A 22,020-nucleotide genomic window follows, 5' to 3' on the forward strand; every position below is an offset into this window, starting at 1 on the left:
TTTTCCTCTTTAGCTTTCATCGTCGAGTATGCTGATGACCTGTGTTGCCACAATTCTGTCTATTCATACAGCTGGTCTATAACAAGTTGCCATAAAAGATGCATCCTGGCTAAGAAACAAAAGAAAATACGTTAATGAAGTATTTCAATGACACTCTTGATTCTTTAAAGGAGGACAGGACATGCGTGTTTGTGGCCTTTTATTTGAAAGAAAGCATACTGCTACCAAGCCTGAGTGAAAAGGAGACAGAAATGTCATCAGTCTTAATCAATATTCTCTGGCTATTTTATGAGGATACTGATGTTTTTAGAGGCAGGTGTGCTGCAGGCAGATGGTAAGAAATGAGAGTAAACATCAGCCTGGAGCAGCTCATTTTTCCCAGAGCGAATCCTGCAACAGCCATGCCAGCATTTCATTCTACACACCTCTCTCTGAACATCTGGATAAAGTGTTGCTTTGCTTGAATAAGCATCTTTGTAGCTGGCCTAGTGCACATGCACTGTAACCCACACGGACAACCGCACACACGCGCTTGTACTAAATGCTTCAAGATGACTGTGAAGGTGCCATTATGTTTCCCCATCTCTTCTCCGCAACCCTTCTGTCCAAAGTGGATAACCAGTTTCTTAAAAAATAAAAAATAAAACAAACCCACAAACAAACACGTTTCAAGCATCAAATGGAACCAAAAGCACAGTGTAAACTTGAGCTCAGAGGTGCCTTTAGTGGTGTTTTGAGAGTGTATAAACCTTATCTGTCCTTCTCAGATGGTTTATGATTGTGGCAAAAAAGGCTTGGCTGGAGGGAAAAAAAATCCACGTATATCAGATGAAATTAATTAAAACATAATATGAAGGATACTGAGCTTCAAGGAAAATGATCTGTTGCACTGCATCAACAGTAAAGGTCATGTATTTAACAACTGAGTGAGGTGACTACTACACTGAGAGATTAAATACTCTAGATCTGTCTGTTTGGGCTCAGGGGGTGATTGAATACTAACACTAGTGACCGATTTCCTAGGGGAAATCCTGTGTATGCACAGATCTTATAAAACAGGCTTTGAAGGACTTGATGAATGAGTTTATACTGTGTAAGAGAACAGACTGAAGGAGGGACAGATATTTTTCAAGAAACACCAATATTTGAAATTCTAAGAAGTTAAACGCTCAATCAGTATGAGTTCTAAAAATATATATAATCTCTTAAGGATGTGTAATCAAGAGCAGAGGAAGCTGAGCAGCACTCCAACTCCTCTTTAAGGCGGTTTAGCATGTCCCAGCTTTGCTCTGTGCTGACACCGTTTTAACAGCCTTTACATACTGACCCATTCAATCGCCCTCTCCTAAGCAAGGGGCTGACACCTTGCATATGAATCACGGACATCAACTTTATGGCTGTCTCCTGTGAATACATTTTGAACATTATCCTGAGGATATTTCTTTTATGATAGTTTGACTGAGAATGATATTGGGCCATTAATTACTCAAGTCGCTACTCATTTGCTGGCGCCACCACACATGCAGCCATCTATCATGACTTGTGAGGGTAAAAAAGAAAAAAAAGAAAGAGAGAGAGATGGAGACCCATCTGTTGGGCATTCATAAATACATTCATTTTCTTTGGGGAGTCAATGGCTGGCCAAACATTGAATGATCGCACCACGGATGCCACCATGAAGCCAGCTATCATTGACCATCTGATGCCCAGAGCAATTTCCAAGAATTCTGCGTCTGCAAAGTGAAGCGCTCAATTAGCTGAGATTTCTGCTTGCAGAGCTGGAGAGCGAACTGATTAAACGCGATTGCTTATCATACAAATAATCTACTCCATTCTGCCCACACATACACACAAACACACACAAGTCTGAAGTATTCTGACGCACAGTTAAAAAAAATAAATAAATAAAATCAGTATGAGCTGGTTCCAAGGTCACTGGATAAAAATAGTCTGCATAGTATAATCTAAATGAATTGCTTGGGAGACGAATCTATATCCCAAAAATAAATAATAGTCTGAACCACTCTGCAATACTGCAGATGATTTAATCTCTGGTTGGACCGGAGTCAAAAGCTTCTCTTTTCAGGCAAATTTACACAATAACCTGTTATATACAAAACACTCCTTGAAAAGATAACTGAGAAAAATAGGACTGTGTACATCCTTATATGGTCTGCTATAACAGAAGAGAATGATTTTACTTGTAGCTGCTGTGAAAATTGAAAAATGAATAAATAAATGAATGAATAACTAAATCTGCATAGAGCAAACCTCAACAAAAAAAAGACAAAAATCGTTACTTTTAGGGCTTTTCTATACAATCCTGGAGGCCCATGCTAGCCACCGTGTTAGCTGCATTCTCCCAAAGCACCAGTCCCATGCCAACCTCTCCCAACTCTCAAAACATTAGGGTAATTTTCATACTGGATTTAGCAAACAAAGAGGGTTTCAGAAGGCCTTCGTCACATGCTGAGAGATGCGTTGTGGTTGTCACAAGTGTTTAGGGATATAGATAGTAAAATGTGGTGTTATTTAGTGCTGCTTTGCATATATTTATGGGCTGTGTCACTCCCTTTTTTGTGCTTGTAAAGAAATGCAGCTTTGTTGCACCAGCTTATTCCCAGATTGGGTGCAGCTGTTCTCCACTGTTTGCTCTCTCCCTTTTCTCATGCAGAAAAAATTTTCCATTTGTGAATCCCCCCCCTAAAAAAACTCCATACTTCTAGATTTCCCTTGGAGCGTCATGAGGTACTTACCCTTTAAATACACCTACACTCTGAGATGCTTTTTGCATTCAGTCGTGGGAATGTCAGTGTCAGAGTGACACAGTTAAAGGTTGAGGCAACAAGAACTTGCAGGCTCTGGGGAGGCAGGTGGAGTCACTGCGCAAGCCATACAAAACAGATACTTGGAAAACTCTGTGAGAGCCACTCCTGATTTGCGTTCCAACTCTAAACTGAAGAAAACAGGATGAGAGGATAAGTCTCAGAGTGGGAGGCAGCAAAAAGCAAGCTTGCATTAGGAAGCCAAGATGAAAGTAAATAAGAGTTGGGAAGTTTTTAGAAGCACAGCAAATACCCTGGCTGCCTGTCAGGACTGTAGTGAACCCCGTTTTTCATGCTAGCAGGCAAACACTGCTTACAGTAAGAGCGGACCATTAGATACCAGCGATATGTTAGGGAATGAGAGAATAAACATACACAAACAACGTTAAGCAGCAGCAATTAAGACAACTCAAGTCTTCATTATCTCAGTATCTAGCACAACTGAACTGCTATGGTGTCCACGAGAGGTCACTGCAGATAGTGCTGCTCACTTAGAATCGACATATTCAGATTTATCTTGATTTGGAAAAAAAATGAGCAAGATTGCAGCTAACAACACCTTCCAGTTATTAAATAATTCAGGTCTAAATAGAGGGAGAGATGACAGACAGATGCACCTACAATGCCACAGCGAACAGCCATAGTTAGCATGCAGGCTGTAGTTGTAGGATGGCAAAGCTCTTACTCACAGTCTTCAGGTCATTTTACAGACTCTTTGTAGATTTCTGAGATGTGGTATAAAGACAAATCACATGAGAACATTCCCTTCTGGGCTCTGTACATCTGACGAACAGCTCTGAACTTGTTCGCAGCACAGACACCTCGGTGTGAGCTCTGTAAAAGAGGAGGGCTGTGCCCCAGCTGCCTTTCACATGAAGACAAGACTTGCATCTTCAGAACCTTGTTAGTTCTCTGAAAAGGCCACCGACTAGTTTGGAATATTAAGCAGCTCGTGCTGTCGGAAATCAAAAAGGATTTTGGGAGAGAGTGGGAAGTTTCAAAAAGGCTTTGATGGTATATATCGCTCAATCTCCAGAAGATATGGCAGGATGAAAAAATAAAGACAGGAGAACAAAGAGCCTCTCGGGGAGGAGGGAGGCAGAGGTTATTCTTCCCCCCTCTCTGTTCTGAATATGCATATATCATTATTCCTCAATCAGAGCGTCTTGCCCTTAAAATGTCAAGATTTCTGACTGAAAAGACGAGAAAGCGAGAGACAGAAATAGAAACTAAAATTGGGGAAATGGGACACCAAATGTTTCAGGTCATCAGACACACTCAAGTAATATAGTCTCACTTTAAGGAATATACAAATGCAGAGCACAGTGAAATAATTCATAAATCTAAGGCCTGGTAGCACAGTTTGTTTAAAAATAATTAAAATAATGAAATGATTACTAGATGCCTGAATAATTACAGAAACAGTTACATCTTTCTGAAAATCTTTAAAGACACGAATGTGCACAGCATGCTTCTTGGTGCGCTCTAAGACAAATATGTTGATTTAATAACAGCACCCTTTTGCATTGAGAGAATTGCCATCGCTTTGGGAGGAGATTAGATTAAGCATAATAACACGTCTCCTGCAATATGCCTTTCCTTCAGTCACAGTAAAAATAGGTTGTTGCCAATAAAAAGGGCTTTCTTTCAGGAATATATGCAAAATCTCACTTTTAAATTTTAAGGGAACAAAGTTGTTTGAGAACCGAAGAGAGAGTTAAGACGGTCAAGTCGGTGAGATTTAATATGTAAAGCACATTGGCTCACACAGCTAAAGAATTTGACAGAAATGCCAAGAGACTGCAAGCCATCCAGCAACGAGGTTGAACATGTGTGGCAATGAAGAAAAAAGCTGTTCAGAGGCAAAGTAAAAGCCCTGAGGTGATTTTTAAAAAATGTCTCTTTCGAGCTGACCTTGACTTTACCGTATCCTGCAGGTTTACCTTTAACTGGCCTTACCAAGCAAATTATTACCCCTGTCAAGGCTGCAGTGTCCTGCCAATCTTCTGCTTTCTCTGCCTTGAATGCAATTGCTCGTGGATATTTCTGCTCAATTTTCTTCTGCCGCTTTCAGGCAATTTAAATCTCTTTTAGTTCATTCGCACATGATATATGTGCCTATAGTGGTCCAGAAATATTTAAATTGAATAAGGGAGATAGTAATTCTGTTGGTTTTTAATTATGGGGATTACGGAACGTAGTGTTCGAGCTTTACAGATTGCACAGCAAGGCCATGCCAGTTCTGTTGACACTGCTCAGAAGTCTTTCATGTTGTAACTCAGTTTGTAACCCAGAATGTCCATGTGTGTGGCTATAACACTTCTGTCATGGTCCAAATGTCTACTGGAAGCAGAGTATCTGCAGTGTCTCCACAATGTCTCCTTCTCTCACTGTGTATTTTAACACCAAGACAAGTTACGTATAAACACATGACATGTATGATGACATTACTTTTAATTTAACTGCGAATGCGAGACATGAGCCAAACTGGTATATGTGCAAGTTAGATTGAGATTCATTGAAATGATCAAAGCGTGTGTATGCTTGTTTTTGCTTTTTCCAACTCAGTCAGGGTAACTGTCTGAATGTGTGTGGGGGCATCTTAGAACAGTCAGGTTTACATAAAAGGAAAAACCAAATGTACTAATTGTAGGACATTGGCGAGGCTCTTTGACAATTCCAGAGCAGCTGTCACTACATATGAATGTGGTTATTTATAGCGCTGTTGCATACCATTTCATCCCCTTAGATGTATGCACACAATCAAACCATTCCCTCCTCCATATACAACAGAAGTCCTCCTCAACACAATCTAGAAAAACAACCAAACTTTGCACTTCTTTGTCTCAGAAGGCTCCAAAAATCTCCACCATATTTTATAACCTTAAAATAAACCCACACTGCTTGTGCAGTTACATCTGGGAGAGAAAGCTGTTGACTTTGTGTCTGCAGAGTTATATAAAAGCATGTTAATCAAACATGGTTTTGATGATAATTAAAATGTCAAAAGGCGATACTAACCATCCAGCATAAACAAGGAATTTTACCATGGTAGAAGCAGAAAGCTGTTCCATTTGTAATTACTGCCATTATTATCCACTAACCCTTTAGCACTGAATGAAAGCAAAATGAACATTAATGCAATACCACAAATCTTAGTTCTTACCCCCTGAAGAAAAATAATGACTAGTAAGTGTTCAAAAATCTTACAATGTTGCAAAACTGCAGGTGAACTTGTAAAGAGGTAATCAGGGGAGTTTTTGACTTCTAAAAGCGCTCTACAGCTGCTTTTCTGAATGGTTCTTGTATATGTACGCAAAGTAAAGAGAGACAAGGTTGCAGATAATGACGCAAAAAAAATAATAACAACAAAAAAAACTACACAAAAAAGTCCATTAAACAACCCTTAGTCAACAAACTGTCTATTTATGATCATCCATACATGCAGCATCAATTAATTACACCATCACACACAAACAAGGCTGTTCCCTGGGTACTACTATCAGTGTCCCTTATAGATTAGATCTATACAGTCACTTGAAGATATGACGTTGAAAGAGCCAGGCTCCATCACATCCGTCACTGCTAACAGGGCTGTCAGAGCTGAGCTGAATAGCAAATATGCTAGTCAGGCATGGGGACAGATATAAAGTAGATAGAGGCACCAGAGAAGCAGGAGAGGAGACATGTCTGTACTGTAATGGTAAAGCCAAGCCTATTTATGCAGCTGCACTTCTTCATGTGTAGCTCTAGAGATGCAGTAAGCCTCCCTCTAACGTGCACTAGCCAGCACTGATTTGCAGTGTTCATCTGGGACTCTGTTGCCACAAGAAGGTAAGGTGAACTGCAGCAAACGAGAGGCCCCAGAAGGGTCCCACTCCTGGGGAGTAAAAACAAACTATGCAGAAAGGCCAACATATTTAAAACTTCTCGCTGTGAGGCAACAGTGCTCCGCACTCAGCTATTGTGCTGCCCCGTTGTGTGTTAAATGCCTTCCTAATTTTGTGGTAATATTTGGGGGAAGAGAGAAAAAAAAAAAAAAAAAAAAAAACTGCCTGTACATGACTAGTTAGCCCAAGCTTAAATCCTTTTTGGCCTGCCAGTTTGAGCAGAAGCTCATTAGTGCAGAGGCTGCTGAAATTAGAAGAAAAATGTCCTGCTCATTTGTATGTGGGAAAATAGCAACAGAAAGTAAATTAGGAAGCCTAAAGCTTTGGTCTGTGCACCAGTGTACAAAGCATCTGGCTCTATCACAGTTCCTGGACATGCTGCCACATGTTATTCCAGCGCTTTCCGAAATTCACTTGTCAGCGTACATACTAGAGATGGCACGATACCACTTTTTTATGTCCGATACCGATACCATAAATTTGGATATCTGCCGATACCGATATGAATCCGATATAGTGTGTTTTGTAATCAATAAAACTGTTTTTTAATATCTTGCTGCATTTTGTATAAGTTCATACTCAAGTTTAAATAAACAACAACACTAAAGCTATTCTGTTATACCTGTATGTAAAAATACACTGCACCCAAAATATTTCATAGTTCAGCAATACTGATCAATCTAATAAACTTAAACCTACTCCATCCTCCCTATTCTGGTATTTTAAAGAGTACTTAGCAGAAATATTAAGCAACCTAACTAATAGGGTTGTAAACCCCAAGCAAAAAAAAAAAAAAAATAGGGAACCACCCCCCACCTCATGATGCTTAATCGACATAATCAACTTTAATTTGATGCAGTGTGGAGAAAAAAAATGCACAGAAATAAATTCTTTTTCAAGAATAATTAAATAGATTCAACATCTTTCTTCAACAGAACTGCAGACTGCACAGATGGTACCTTCCCAAAGGAAAAAGTAGTATAGCTTACTAGGGTATATTAGACTTAACAGTTACTATATACAGTAATGGACTTCTATATATTTTACATAAGATTAAAACTTTGGGTGTAAGATTCAGATAATTATTTATTAAAAGCTAGACATTTAAAATGAGAATAAGAAAGAAGTGTATGTCTTTGTGCCCCCCTTTTCCCTGTTAATGCCCTATCGGCCCCCCTGGTTAAACTTTGCTAGATCCGCCCCTGCACAGTTACCAGCGTCAGCTACGTAGAAAAAGATCCTGGTGTAGAAAGTAATATTAAATACATTCTAACAACAGCTGATCAAGGTTAAACGTGCTGCTGTTGTTCAGCCGCTGGTTTCCTCTTTCTGGCGCGAAGTGGGCGATGAACGAACAAGAGAGACGGACTGGCGACAGAAAAGCCGATCAGCTGATCATTAATCAGTTTCACGATTGAAGTAGCAGCTGGAGAGGGAGAGAAGAGGCAGTCGCTCCATATATCGGTTGTTAAGCTTAACGCTGGAATGCTTTACAAACATTCAGAGATGAACTTACACACTTGCTTTACTTCTCTCTGGGATCACTTCCTCAGAGATGAAATGCTAGTTTGGTAGCGAGGCTACAAATACACACAGCCGCTCTATCACGTGACCACACTGCTCCGACGTGCTACGGTTATGAACCGATTTACGCCATGTCGCAAGTTTTGTGAGGTGCTTTTTTGATATTTAATGGATCAGATTACAATTTTTATTTCTCGCCAGTATCCGATCCAGTAATATACGTCAGTATCGGACCGATACCGATACGTAATATCGGATTGGTCCATCTCTAGTACATGCATATAATTGCAGAAAGCTGGAATACATGTTTCGTTTTTTTTTAAGTGAAGAATTTGTGACTGGCATTTCAAATAAAAAACATTAATGGCATTTCATTTTACTACTTTAGTTCTCATATCAAAAATATCTTCAGTGACTGCTCACATTTAAAAACACAGCAAAACTGGTAGATCAGTAGTTTGGAATTTGACTAATTGGGGGTCTTATGATCTTAAGGTACTGAGTCTTGATCTGAAGTATTTGGCTGCTACCTGCTACCATGTGTTCAGACATGAGGCTCCAAAAGAGCCATGAAAATATGAAACAAGCGCTGATGAAGCAGGTCCAACTAAATTCTTCTGAGACGTCTTCTGAGCTTAGTATGTCCAGCCAATCCAATAAAGACTTAACAGGTCTCTCGGCCCAAGGTCGTGCTTCCTGCCCTAAAAGAAGGAAAACTTCATTTGCAGGCCTAATCAAGCGTGAACGTCACAGGGGCATAGCGAAGGAAGGTCACGGAAGGCTAATTTTGCTCGGGGAAGATGAGACAGCTTTTGAGTCTCCCAGTTTTGCAATATTGGAGGGTGTCGAGTTGTAAAGATGGCTATTAAAACAATTAACTAAGACATTCTTTATCCACATTGGGTAGTTAGAGTGGATAGCTCTTATGAGAGTGAATGCAAAATGGTAGCCCAGGGAAATTTCACTACTCAAGCTTCATGCACTGAGCCCTTCAATTATCGAGCTGGATGGAAAAGAATTTCTCACAAATACAATTGTAGCCTTAAATTATTCTTGCACCTGCTTTGATAAGAGCCAGTGTAATGCTACACAGACTTTTGCTTGTTACTACAAGAGACAGCGCAAGAACTTGACTGTGAGGTCATTCACTCTGTCCATAAAAATCCTTTAAAAAAGAAGAATAAATTACTCGAGAATATTAAACTACTTAACCACTTTCATTATTAAAAAATAAAATGCTAATATATTTAGTTTACTACTAGGAAACATTTGGCATTTTTGCTTGAAAAATGTCTCAAACTTGTTGCAGTTTATCAGTTTTCTGCGCATAAATAGCAGACCTTAAACAAGTCAAGTATGTTCAACTCTCAATATCAATCAAATACTAACACAAACAACACTTCCTGCAGATGCTTCTTGAGCAAGAGCCAAGTGAATCACTGCTTTACGTGTTGCCAATTATTATTCAAGCCATTTTCCTCAAGCTTGTGCATTTCTTTTATAACAAAATAAGGTAAAAGAATGGGCCATTCAAACTCTGTATGACTGAGTGCACAATTAACACAAAGTTATAAAGAAAGGGGATTTTGAAAAGCACACACACACTGCCCTGGCACAAATACCACCAGCCCAGGGCAGCCTCGACAAACATGCTGTTTGTGCAGCTCGTGCCAAGTTATTTTTTCTCTGTTTGGTTTTTTTTAACCTCGGTTTCATTACAATTATTTGAACAAGTGAATGGCTGTAGTGAGTAAAAGTGAAGTGAGAAGCATTTGGACTGTTAGTATAAAACAAAAGACATTGTTAACTTTTACTGCTCAAAACAAGCTGAGACACAACACAATGGCATTGCTATGCAGTGCCACTGGAAAGGCACTTGGAGTAAGGCAAGAGACAAGAACAATGCTACATTGCTAGTTTAAATGTGTGATTAACTCATGACTATAAAAAAAAAAAAAAAAAAAGTGGTGGGCAGTGGGTTGTTTGGTTTGAGTATTGATAAAAGATGGGACAGAAGGCGAAGGCACAAGCACACCACACAGGATCATGAGCCAGACAACCAGAGCAACTCGCTCCCTGTAGAGTGTTACAATTCCTTGGAAAGCCTGATTGAACCCACCATCTTTTAATCCGATCTGCATCTATAATGCTAAATTAATGTTAGACAGTTCAAAAGTAAAGTGCAGAAGATGACCAGACTGTGTCTCTTTTTCAGGCCCACTTTCTTTAGCTCTGCAGGGTGGTACTTGGTGGGACGGAGGGATAGAGCAGAAAGTGCCCAAGGGAGGGTTACGGCTCCAAAGAATGCAAATATAAGCTGTCTGCGTGTTGCCTTTGAAGCAGGCTATGGTTGGGTGTACTGTGGAGGTCACAGGGCAAAGCAACAGCGGTGTCCCACAGAGAGACTGGGCCAACCCAACCCCCTCAACCCACTGTTAAAACGAACAAAGAGCAAAGGCTACAAAAACATAAACATGAATGCTGAAGACTCACAGAAACTGTCATTGTAAAGGTGCAAGCAATTAAAAACAAAACAGTTTAACATAATTTACAGAATTTGCAACAAGGCGTTACACCAAAAAACTTGCACGCCCAAATGGCTTGCCTTTTCTAACAAGGTTCAACAAACTCATCTCAGAGCACTGATCCAGAGGGACAGAGAGCACCAAGTGGCTTCACTGCTCAAGTGTAACTATGGCAAAGCAGTAAAAGGATGAATCTCAGTGCTGTCAGGTGGAGATCAGTCCCTGGCACTTCCGCAACAGTAAACTATGACAGGTAGGGGTCCACTGTGCAGCCTGCCGAGTCTCTTGGCCTGATCACTGCAAGAATTTGTGACTGATTGCTTAATCTGACTGTGCTGATCTGAAAATTGGAGATTATTACATACAATCATATAATCAGGGGGGCTTTCTTTCAACTTTATTGCGCTGAATACCCAAACATGAACTGCACAAAAGAGACAAATGATCCTCCACCTTCCAGCGTGCAATCATCAGTCAGCCGCTTATCAGAGGATTGGATCCCAGTGACGAGGGTAGATTTTACACGTTAGGGATTAGAGTTTTGGAAGCATCAACCATGCATCCAGCACAGAGAAGACCTTTGTGTGTTAGCCCATTATTAAACACTGTGGGAAAACCCAGCTTTGCTTGCATTGGAGACAAAAATCCCAGCGGGAGATAGTAGCTAGAGCAGCAGGAAAGACCCTTTTAGACGTGTGCTCCTTGCCATTATTCTGACTGCATATAAACCTCAGCTTTAAAGCCTTTTCTATGAAGGTAATGATGGTGAGCTTACTACACAGTTCTTACACACTTTAACAGCACAGTTTCACGACTATTCTTTAACTATGTCATAGCATGCAAGATTTCCTGACAACACATTCTGAAGTATCTGTAAATGTCAGCAAATAAAACGACCCTCTTCTCCCTTTTCAGGGTAGAAATCATGGTCCACATTCATTATACACATTTATATTTCTAGCTCCTTAGATTAAAATCGAGCTCTTTATTTAATCCTGCTATCTTGGTGAATCCTGGTATTGCAGCTCCACTGAGCATGACTTTTTTCCTCCATTAATGCCATACAAGTTTAGATCACAATCATCATAGTAAGCTGATTAAACTGATTATGGCTAAAATTATTATAATTTTGATCAATACAGAGATCATGATAATCTGTCACAATTGTGATTAACTGATTCTAAATTAAAAAAATATATATTTTTATTGCACTCACACAGAACTCTGCTTTCACATTTGTACAAATCTCTGCATCAAAATAAAATATAATTAAAAAGAAAAACAAATTTAAATCAACAGGGCACCACTTTCCCCTTTACACTATGTTACATTCCTGTAATTTCATCTTTATAAAATAATCTTGACCCAAGCGCATCTCCTAAAAGCAAAATGCAAATTCTTCATTTCCTCCATTTATTGTGCATGAATGAAGGATCTGAATAACACTGGCAGCAAAGTACTCAACAGCCATGACACCCCTCTCCGTTTCCTGTGCGTTGTTTTACATACGGCACAGGTATTTCCACTCTGGAACAGAAACAGTACAAGATGACGACCCCCTTTTGTTTAGTACGCTGACAGTCTTCCTGAAGCTCTTTAAGTTTAGTGAAAACACATCTTTGGCCAAATGAAATGTGTCTGTTTTGGTGATTTCAGTGCATCTTTGCGTGAGCTCAATGTGGATATGAAATGTTGGGACAATTCATCTTAGCAATCATTCCATTGTTTTTCTTGGACTTCATGAATTAATTATATTACAGTTTGAAGTGTGGTTTTTTTTGTGGATGATGAGTTATTTATGCTTCTTTGCAGCGAGGACACAGCTCTACAGCACTCTTTGCATACGATTTACTCCTGGTTAACATACCTTGTGCTACGTCTAATGCATTTCCAAACAACAGATCGAACGTCATGAAACGATCTGTTCACCTTGTGCTGTGCCAAAAATGAATTTTGTTCCATAAATGCGTCTTTTATTGTAGTGTTACTCTTCCAGAGAAGTCTGTGGAACTTAAAGATGCATGATGCAAGTAACAGCTAGGTATGGATATGCAGACACGCAGTCAGGTGGGACCACTTGATTTCCTTTTGCCTTGTGTTCGACTGGTGGAGCCTGCATTTTTAGTATCACATGATCATGTTCATTTAACTGGGAAACCAAAACCATGACCAAGATTAAAATGTGATTAACTGTGCAGGCCTAACCTAACCTATACTACCGGTAATTAGCTACCTTTAGTGACCAAAGTCACTAAAGGTAGCTAATTATTTCTGTTTCTGGACATAGCACCTGATGGCAGATGGCAAGAAAACACAGCTAGTGATGAAGACGAGAGTCTGTCTGTGCAGAGCTGCAATATGGGAAAGGCTTCTTGATCATGGCTAGCTGGCCATATTTGATATGTCAAACCTTTTTACTTCCACAATTTACCAATTGTCTATCCTGGAATCAATCCATACCCATGAAGCCAGACATTTTTAAATCTGCATTTCCATGGTCCACATCTCAGGCTACAACTCACATTGAAGTCTAACACACAAGACTACTTAATGTCAAGACAAACAATTAATCTCCACAAAAAGTTATGACTAGTATAAAAATATATAAATATATAATCACTTATACTACTTAAATGCAAATTTCCATGACTTTTTCAGCAATTTATGTTTTTTGAAACAACTATAGTCTGAGTCAAAACTCCATGCAGTTACCTTAACAGATAGACATGTAGATCACAACTACACAAGGCTCATATGTTAGTGGGTGGCTGTGGCTCAGTATTTAAAGGGGGTCATACACTAATCAGGAAGGTCAGCGGTTCGAGCCCCAGCAACTGCTGTAGATATATCCAGTGGTGTGTGGGTAGAACCTGTATGCACAGAATAAAGTGCTATGTGAATGGGTGAATATGGCTTGAGATGTGAAGTGCTTTGAATGGTCAATAAACACCACAGAAGCATGCTATAAATACTTAAATTTTTTAAGTTGCTAGGCTTAAAAGACAGGACTGTTCTGGAGACAAGTTATCTCACCAACTCAGTTTTTAATTTGCAAAAGAAAAAAAAGAAAAAAAGAAAAAAAAGCACTGCACAAACACTGATTTTACTGGCAATTATAGAGAATTAAATGTTCAAAGTGTGGCTGCACTTCACTAGAGGCTATGCTAACAATGATAGTTGCCATAAGCATAAGAAGTCTTTTATACATGTGACAAATATTTCCCCATCTGCGCTGGCTTTCCCCATCACTTGTGTTTCTGACAGAAACCATGAGAAACGTGTAAGAGTGACTCATCACACTGACTGTTGCTATAATCAAGCCAAAAGAACAAAAAATTACAATGCCTTGCCATGCTGTAGGGAGGACTTGTGTGGAAGTCTGAAATCAAATGTTGCTCAGACAGCAGAGATTTCTGAAGAAATGCCACACAACCAGCTCTAAATACTCAGGTTGATGACTGTTATACAGTTAAACACCTAAATATTACATGGATGTGTGGTCTGCGTGAGCTGCATATTTGATGGAAAAATATCACCTTAACACCACACATGCTACAGAGAACTGAATTATTGCTGTTAAGCAGAGCAAGGAATTTTAACAGAGTTTTCCTAACATCTTAAGTTTTATTTTGCTTACACTATTTTGTGCAGAGAAACAAAATTTCACAAAAACCAAAAACTACCAGAGTCAAACTCATAAGCTGATGCTAACAGTCATTCGCGTATCCTTGTTGCTGGATAACAGCCTGCAGTCATCTATTGTAGTTTTTAACAAGTCCTACACACGTCTCATGAGCATTTGCTGCCCATTCAAATCTCTAGCTCCTCCGGATTCGATGGTCTGGCATGGACCTTAGTCTATAGTTCACCTCAAAGATTTTTAATGGGATTCAAATAAGGGTTTTGACAGTCTAGTCAATAACATTTCCTTTGGTCTTCTTGACGTAGTTCTTGACCAGGGCTGACACATGTTTGGGGTTTATGTCGTGTTGGAAGACAAAGTAACAACACAGACCCAGTTTTGTTACTATTTGTGGTTCTCTTTCAAAATCTCACATATCCTTCTTTATTGATTTATTCCTTTCACCTTGACGAGATTCCCAGTTCCAGATGCACTGAAGCACCTCCATATCATAATACTCCCTCCACCATGTTTTACTTTGGGGCCGATGTTCTTTGGATAGTGCACCGCTCCCTTTTCCCCCCTTCAAACATAAGCAGCCTTTCTTTGGGAAAACAGCTCTAGTAGCATCTCATCTGACCAAAGGATGAGCTTCCAGTATGCATAATCTTTCTCCAGGTTGCCCTCAGTATACTTCATTCAGGGTTGAAGGTGTCTCTTCTTGCAGAAGTAGAGTTTTTCTTGGTATGCAACCTCACAGTACATTCCTTTGTAGGATTTTTTGTAACCGTCTTCTTTGAGACTACAACTCCTGTTTGCCGAAGTCTTTCACTCACGTCTTGGCAGTTGTTCTGGTCTCTTTAGACACATCTCTCATTAGTTTTCTCTCCAGAGTATTTGAAATCATTCCTTTCATACCTCAGCCAGGCTTGTTCTGTACTGTGTGGCTTAATTTGAATTTCTTGAGGATACTTCTATCTCTCCAGTTCTTGACATTTTGAAATGATGTGATAACTTTGTATATCTATCTCCTGCTTCGTGAGCATCAACAATTGTTTTTTCTCAAGTCTAAACTGATTTCTTTTGTTTCCACCATGATGCCTTCTCAAGTGACAGCTCAAGTTTTTTACTGTGTGTAAATTGAAAGATAACCCCCAGTTTTAGTTTTAACTTGATATTGTGTGCAAAGACTAATAAATTATGCTTTGTGTTAAAAAAATAAATAAAAATCAGCGCTCTGTTAAAATAAAGAAAGAAATTTGACAGAAACTAGAAATTTTGGAGTGGAGATGAAGAAAAAGCTGCTTGGACCTTTGAATCCAGCCCTCTTTCCTCACTCACCACACCGGCACATATCACACGCATGTTTCTCTAGAGCAACTGCCTGGAAATGCCCACCATCACGGCTGTTTTTGAACAATATCTAATCTCCACAACCCTCCCCCTTCTGTATGACTCACAACTATAAACACTTGATTTTCAATGAGGCTGGACCACATGTCCTAATAACAAGTTCTGGGAGATACTACCCAGCCTTTAGATCTTAGCTGCTGTCGTCTTTCGTAGAGATAGACATGCCTGGACTTGAACTAGTAAAATAATGTGGAATTTTATTTATTTACATGCAACAGCAAAATACAAACAGCAGATAGATCGAACACAAGTAGTCTCAGATTGGTCTCAATTTTAAGCATAATAAGCATCATAGATATCTGGTTTCCACTTTACTCCCTCTCTGTGAAACCCCTACCACAAAAAAAAAAGAATGACAAATGAGTAGAGTTCAGTGTAAAACATTGTTATCATTTAACAGCTTTCTGCACTTTTCTACTTCAGCCACAAGGACACTTGACAGTTCCAGGCAGTGTGGTAAAATGTGCTGATTAAGGGCACTCATCAGAGAAGAGATCGAAATGGCTGTGGAAGGACAGACGTCAACAATAAATCAAAGCACAATGACATAAAATTGCAGGGTACCGAATTCAGCAGATAGCCCTAGACGGGACACTGTGTTTAATATTTACTGGAGACAAGGGACTAAATGGTGGAATGTGGGTTCAACAAAGAGTTCAGAAAGAATTTGTTGCAAGTGCAGTAGATTAGCATATGAACAACAGCTCTGGTGTTCTGTGGGCTGGGTGAGTAGGCTCTGTCAGAGGACACCAGAAACTGGAGAAAATGCAAACATGCTAAGAGATCAGAGGGTGCATGCATATCTGAATATTTTAGTGGAAAAGTGGATAAAACACAATCATGCTGGAGGAGTGACTTATGAGAAGGTGCATTTTGCGTCACATCAAGAAAAAGCAATAATGCATCCAAGTCAGCCAGGTAAAGCTGTCTGATCAACACAAGCGACTAAAGGATTATTTTGAAAGTGCTTCATGGATTTTAACCCTTTAAAGCCGGTTGGAGCAGGCACGCTCTGTTTTGCGTAACTATATTTAAATCCCGGTAGAACCAGAACCACATAAGCTAGCGCAATAATTTTTTTGCATATGAAACCAGATGAGTTGTACTTACATCTTATGCCATCAGCTTGTCCTAGGTCACGGTTTTCTTCCACATAAAGCTTTGCAAAAATTGCATAAAAAGCGCTTGCAGGAACAAAAACATATTCCAGAAACGGGCTTTGCCGATCCGATCAGTTGTTCGGAACACTTCCTACATTGAAATAGACGTCAGTGCGAACTATCGCATGTCCGCCATTACCTCCACAAAACCGGAAGTGACGTCATTTTCGCGGAAAATATAATTTTTTACTTGTAGGCCTTATAAGCCTTTACTGGTGTTTTTATAAGTCATGTTTGACTCTATACTTTTCTGAATAGTTTCTAGGATGCTTAGAACTCAAATTGCACTGCTTTAAATAGTTTATTTTGATGCACGTGCTGTTTTCTCTGCAAATTTGCATTATAGGATTGTTTTTCGATTTTTCTGCAGTATATAAAAATTGGTGTATCTCAAAAATAAAACCATGAAGACACTCAAAATAAATTTCCTGTTGTTGTAAACTATTTTTTGCAACTTTTTTGTATTTAAAGTTTTGAGAGATAAACCTCTTAAATTTCTCTAAGTAGAAATATATGTTAACAAAAAAAACGTAGTTTTCTTTTGTAGTTTATTGCACTTTTTGCAATTTATGTAGTTACTATGGACTTAATGCATACATATTATTAAAATTTGGGCTATAATGGTTGTATTGATGTATAGCAACTTGAAATGCTCCCAAAAATGGCTCCACAGCATGTAAAAATATAAAGTAAGCTCTGGCGGACTTGGTTCTATGGTAGGTCATAAAGGGTTAAATAATTACATTGTAAATTTCATTCACAGTGATCACATATTTGCACAAATATTAGTATATACACCATCTCCTGTCTTCTATAGGATTTTTTTTTAAATCAGCTCTCTGTTCTGATTGGCTGACTGTAATCAGCACATTGGCAGTTTCTGCCAGCGTTACTGCAATCTGCCACAGCTCAAAAATAGTATGAATTCACGCTCCACGGAATATGGTTTTATTTCTTTAACCATGTAGGCACATTTCTATACACCCTCGCTGGCTTTTAAACAACAATATACAAACTACTTCTTTTCTATTAATTGGCACCATTTCACATTTGTTTGTTTGCTTACTCCCACCAGCTGGCTGGCACAGACTGAGGCACCGTTAACGTTTAAGCAGCTTTAGTCACTAAATGAGTTTTCACGCATATGCAGCAGCCCTGAAGTTTTCCAGATATCACCCAGAGGTGTACATAAGAACCCAAATGTCTGAATCAGTCAGACTGGACACTAAACACACTTTTAACCCTGCCAGCTTCTGATTGCAGAGTGTGTGTAACGGAGCCTAATAGTGCAGGCAACTATCCAAGAACTTCACAGTGAATCAGTGGGATTCATGTGTTGTACATCCTCGATGCCCCACCAAAGAACCACTGTAATCCAAATGCTCAATTTCCATTCATGAGATTGTGTCTGAGAATAATCTCTTGACACTATCCGGAATTCATGTGGAAAAACTGCCTTTGTAGAAAACATCTATAATTCGGAATAAGCAAGCTTTAATTTCTGTTGAAAATGTACCAACACTAATACTGCTTTACTGTATGTAAAATCAGAGCACCAAGTGGAACCACGTAGCCCCCAAGCTTTAGAAGGGGATGAATGTCAATTGGCAAAGATGACAGAATAGCTGCCACAATAAGGTGATAAAGTTTCTGGATAACTGCACAACGTATTTCAGTTTAGGTTTGAACTATAACTTTGCATTTTCAGGGGCTTCCACTGCATCTGTGTCATGTCAACATTTTCATTGACAGAACTGAAAGTGCACTCAAATCAACAACAACATAAAGGATAAATTTTTACTATGATGAATTTCCTGCTTCTGCAAATGCTTTTAAATGGATTTCCAGCATCTCATTTTTATGTGGCGTCCACACTTTACATTTACTGACTGAAAAAAAGAAGATAAGTCCTCTATGTAGACATTTCAACAAAGTATGAAATTCAAAGATTTTTAACCCATATAAAATGGGTAAGGGCATTCATCACTGAACATGAGCTGCAAATACGGCTGTGCGATATGACAAAATATATCGGATGACAAAATTAAAACATCTATTGTTTGTTTCGTAGTGTTGCAGAATACACCGTTTACTGCAATATTTTTTCATCATTTGGATGGTCACCACGTGGATGCAGCAACAGAGTATAAAAGTATGGCCAGTGATGATGAGGCAGAACCAGGTAGCTCCAAACAGAAGGACCAGTCAAATCAAGGACCTTTCTCCCAAACGAGCAGCTACCTCTGTAGCATGGACAAGGTTTGGTTATGAAAACTCTGACACGGACCAGAAAACTGTGCTATGCAAACCATGCTGCAAACCGGTCCCCAACCTGTTCTACCACAAACACAACAATCACGTGAAAGAGTATGGACAGAGTTTATGGATGAGAAGCAAAAAAGAGCCACCAGGTGCTCAAAATAAACCTTACACTCAAACGTTAGAACAAGCTTTTCCCTCCAGCACGCCGTGTAATAAGCACTCTCAAAGAAAATGACAGCCATTACAACTTCTATCTAAAATATAAGAAAAAAATCAACTCCAGGTACACAACACCCAGCTGAAAACACTTCACACAAGTCTAGTTGCCCAGAATTGTGATATATCTCGTTATCGGGATGAGAAATGTCTTATGTCGGGATATGAGATTATGGTCATATCGCGCAGCCCTAGTTGCAAATCTATCATGTAAAAAAAGAAAAATCGTGCCACACAAATGTCCTCTGATGTGTTCACAACCTCAAACAAACAAACAACACTCATGGGAATAAACACAGTATAGGGGCCATCGATCTAAATGTAAATCAGGTTGTATGCCATAAGTCTGGTTAACATTTAGATAAGTGGATTTTAATTTCCTTTAGAGAAAAATCCTCATTTTCACACAAATGAATCGATATGCAGTATGACTGCATGCTAGATCAATAAGACTAAAGCTAGAGCCATAAATATACTGGCAGGATTTAGTTTAGGAATGATAGTATTGCTGTGTACAACGGAGAATATACAACAGGGTGCAGAGTATACTAGAGAGTTACCTTCACTTTCAGAGGAATAACCACAAGTGACCAGTAATAACAGAGTTTTAAATAGCTATCTACCCCTCCTCCAACAATTACAAAAAAAATGTACAAATCAATATGCATTTTTATTAATTTCTGAAGACAGTAGGTCTCCTTAATATTCATTCTTAATGGATGTGCCATCAGCTCCTATTATTTGTGCCAGGATTCACTTTAAACTGCTTGCAAAGTCGTACTCCCTGCTAACAAGTGACAACTGGTAGTACGAATTCAGTGTCAAACACACATGAGCTAAAACATTATGACATCTCACAGGTGAAGAGAATAATTCTGATTGTTTCAACGCAATAGCGCATGTCAAGGTCTGTGACATGCTAGGCATTAAGTGATCAATTAATCCAGTAGGCCTTGAGGGGCATAACCAGTGACAACTGAAAAGAACCTCCCGGCAGTAGTTCAAGGAGGGATAAATAACCTACACAGTCTGAACCGCTGCAGCTCTCTCTGTAATACTTAAAAACAATGTCCTGCTGTCTCATCACCAAATACCAAATGATGATTTCAAAGATCTTAGTCTACGCCTAGGTAGCTCAAACTGCTTTGTCAACACAGGACTGACCATGATCATATTTGGAGTGTTGGTTCATAATTCTACACAGTGACCCGGGAGCAGAGAGCAGTACGGCATGAACAAAACACACATGACAACTGCTGTTTCACTTACGATTTTCTCAGAAACATCCTTTTTTGAGTCTACTAAACATCAGTCCCTATTCTAACACTTAGAGTGCAGAAAACTGTTCAAAGTGGAGTAGACTGGTATTGGCTGGCTCTTTCTCGGCATCATATCAAACAGAAAGGAAGAGACACACCCAAAGTGGGCAGAGATTTTTAGTAGGAGATCCTGAATACTGGCACGCACTTGCATAAACACATGCAGTACACCATGTAGGCAGAGTCTGCACACCATTTAAAGAGGCAGCTGGTGCATATGCCAGATTCCATGCTCAGTTCAACAAGCATATGTGCCTTTCTTGACCATATCATGCAAACACAACAGACTAAGTCTTAATGCTAAGCAACAATGCAACCACCATTTAATAAATAAATGCATCTTAAAATTTACTTATTTAAAAATTTTCCTGAACAACCAGACATTTATTACAGGAATAACCGTTCCTCTGGGCAATCACAAAAAACATTTAAAATACAAAAACAAAATATAAGAGATTCTCCTTCCATCCCCTTCATCATTCCGGGATACATGACTAGCACGTCAAGGAGAAAAACAGGCACACCCAGGGTCTTACATATAACACGGTCACTGCTATATTACAGCTTATTTTATGTTAGTGTGTTTGGTTTTACAATGAATGTGTACTTTGTAGAGCCTGTAGAGCCTGGCCAAACCTATAAATTTGGTGACAATGATCTCAAAATCAGCACAGATGAAAATAATGCCCATATAGAAATGTTTTAAGAGTTACATTTTAAAACTGTGGCCAAATAATCTGCAGACCTTTTTCCTTTCCTCCGACAGCTTTATCTGGCTCGTAATTTTTCTTGCCTGGAGTAAACACATTTGTAAGAGTATGTAGAAAAACCAACAACATGAACATATCAGTTCCCTAAAATCACCCCATGCCATTTAAAGAAGATCCATAACAAAGGCACACAGTTAACAGCTGTGTAGTTACCACAGCAGAGAGCTCAGGCTGCTTAAGTTCAATCTCTGATTATTCTCTACTCCTCAAAAGGCTTTTTACACATAGCTGGTTTTTTATCTTTAGTGTACAACAAACTCACAGCTAGAGGTATGTGTGGAGTAAAATCATCTCTGTAGATAAGTTTGTGCACAAAAAGATACCTTCCTTTGAACCTTAAGAGGTACTAGCATTAAAAGTCGCTATTCTGTTGCAAAGACTTGTGGGTTTAAAATTATTCAAGGTACTATAAACCAAGAGCAGAACTGTCGCTTTAAGTATCAATGCCTGCAGGTTAGCTAACCGGTGAACAAGTTAAGTTTGTCAGTTTCATT

The 22,020-nt window shown here is 39.2% G+C and overlaps 1 protein-coding gene across 1 annotated transcript in view; it reads right to left on the reverse strand.

Moving 5' to 3' along the window:
- glceb (glucuronic acid epimerase b) overlaps positions 1–22,020 on the reverse strand; it is a 61,427-nt gene that overhangs the window by 38,509 nt on the left and 898 nt on the right. The window lies entirely within an intron of this gene.

Source organism: Mchenga conophoros, linkage group LG1 (assembly GCF_057382185.1).
Source record: "Mchenga conophoros isolate Kocher_MC1m ecotype Shallow Benthic linkage group LG1, M_conophoros_male_GT1.1, whole genome shotgun sequence".
Classification (NCBI taxonomy): Eukaryota; Metazoa; Chordata; class Actinopteri; order Cichliformes; family Cichlidae; genus Mchenga; species Mchenga conophoros.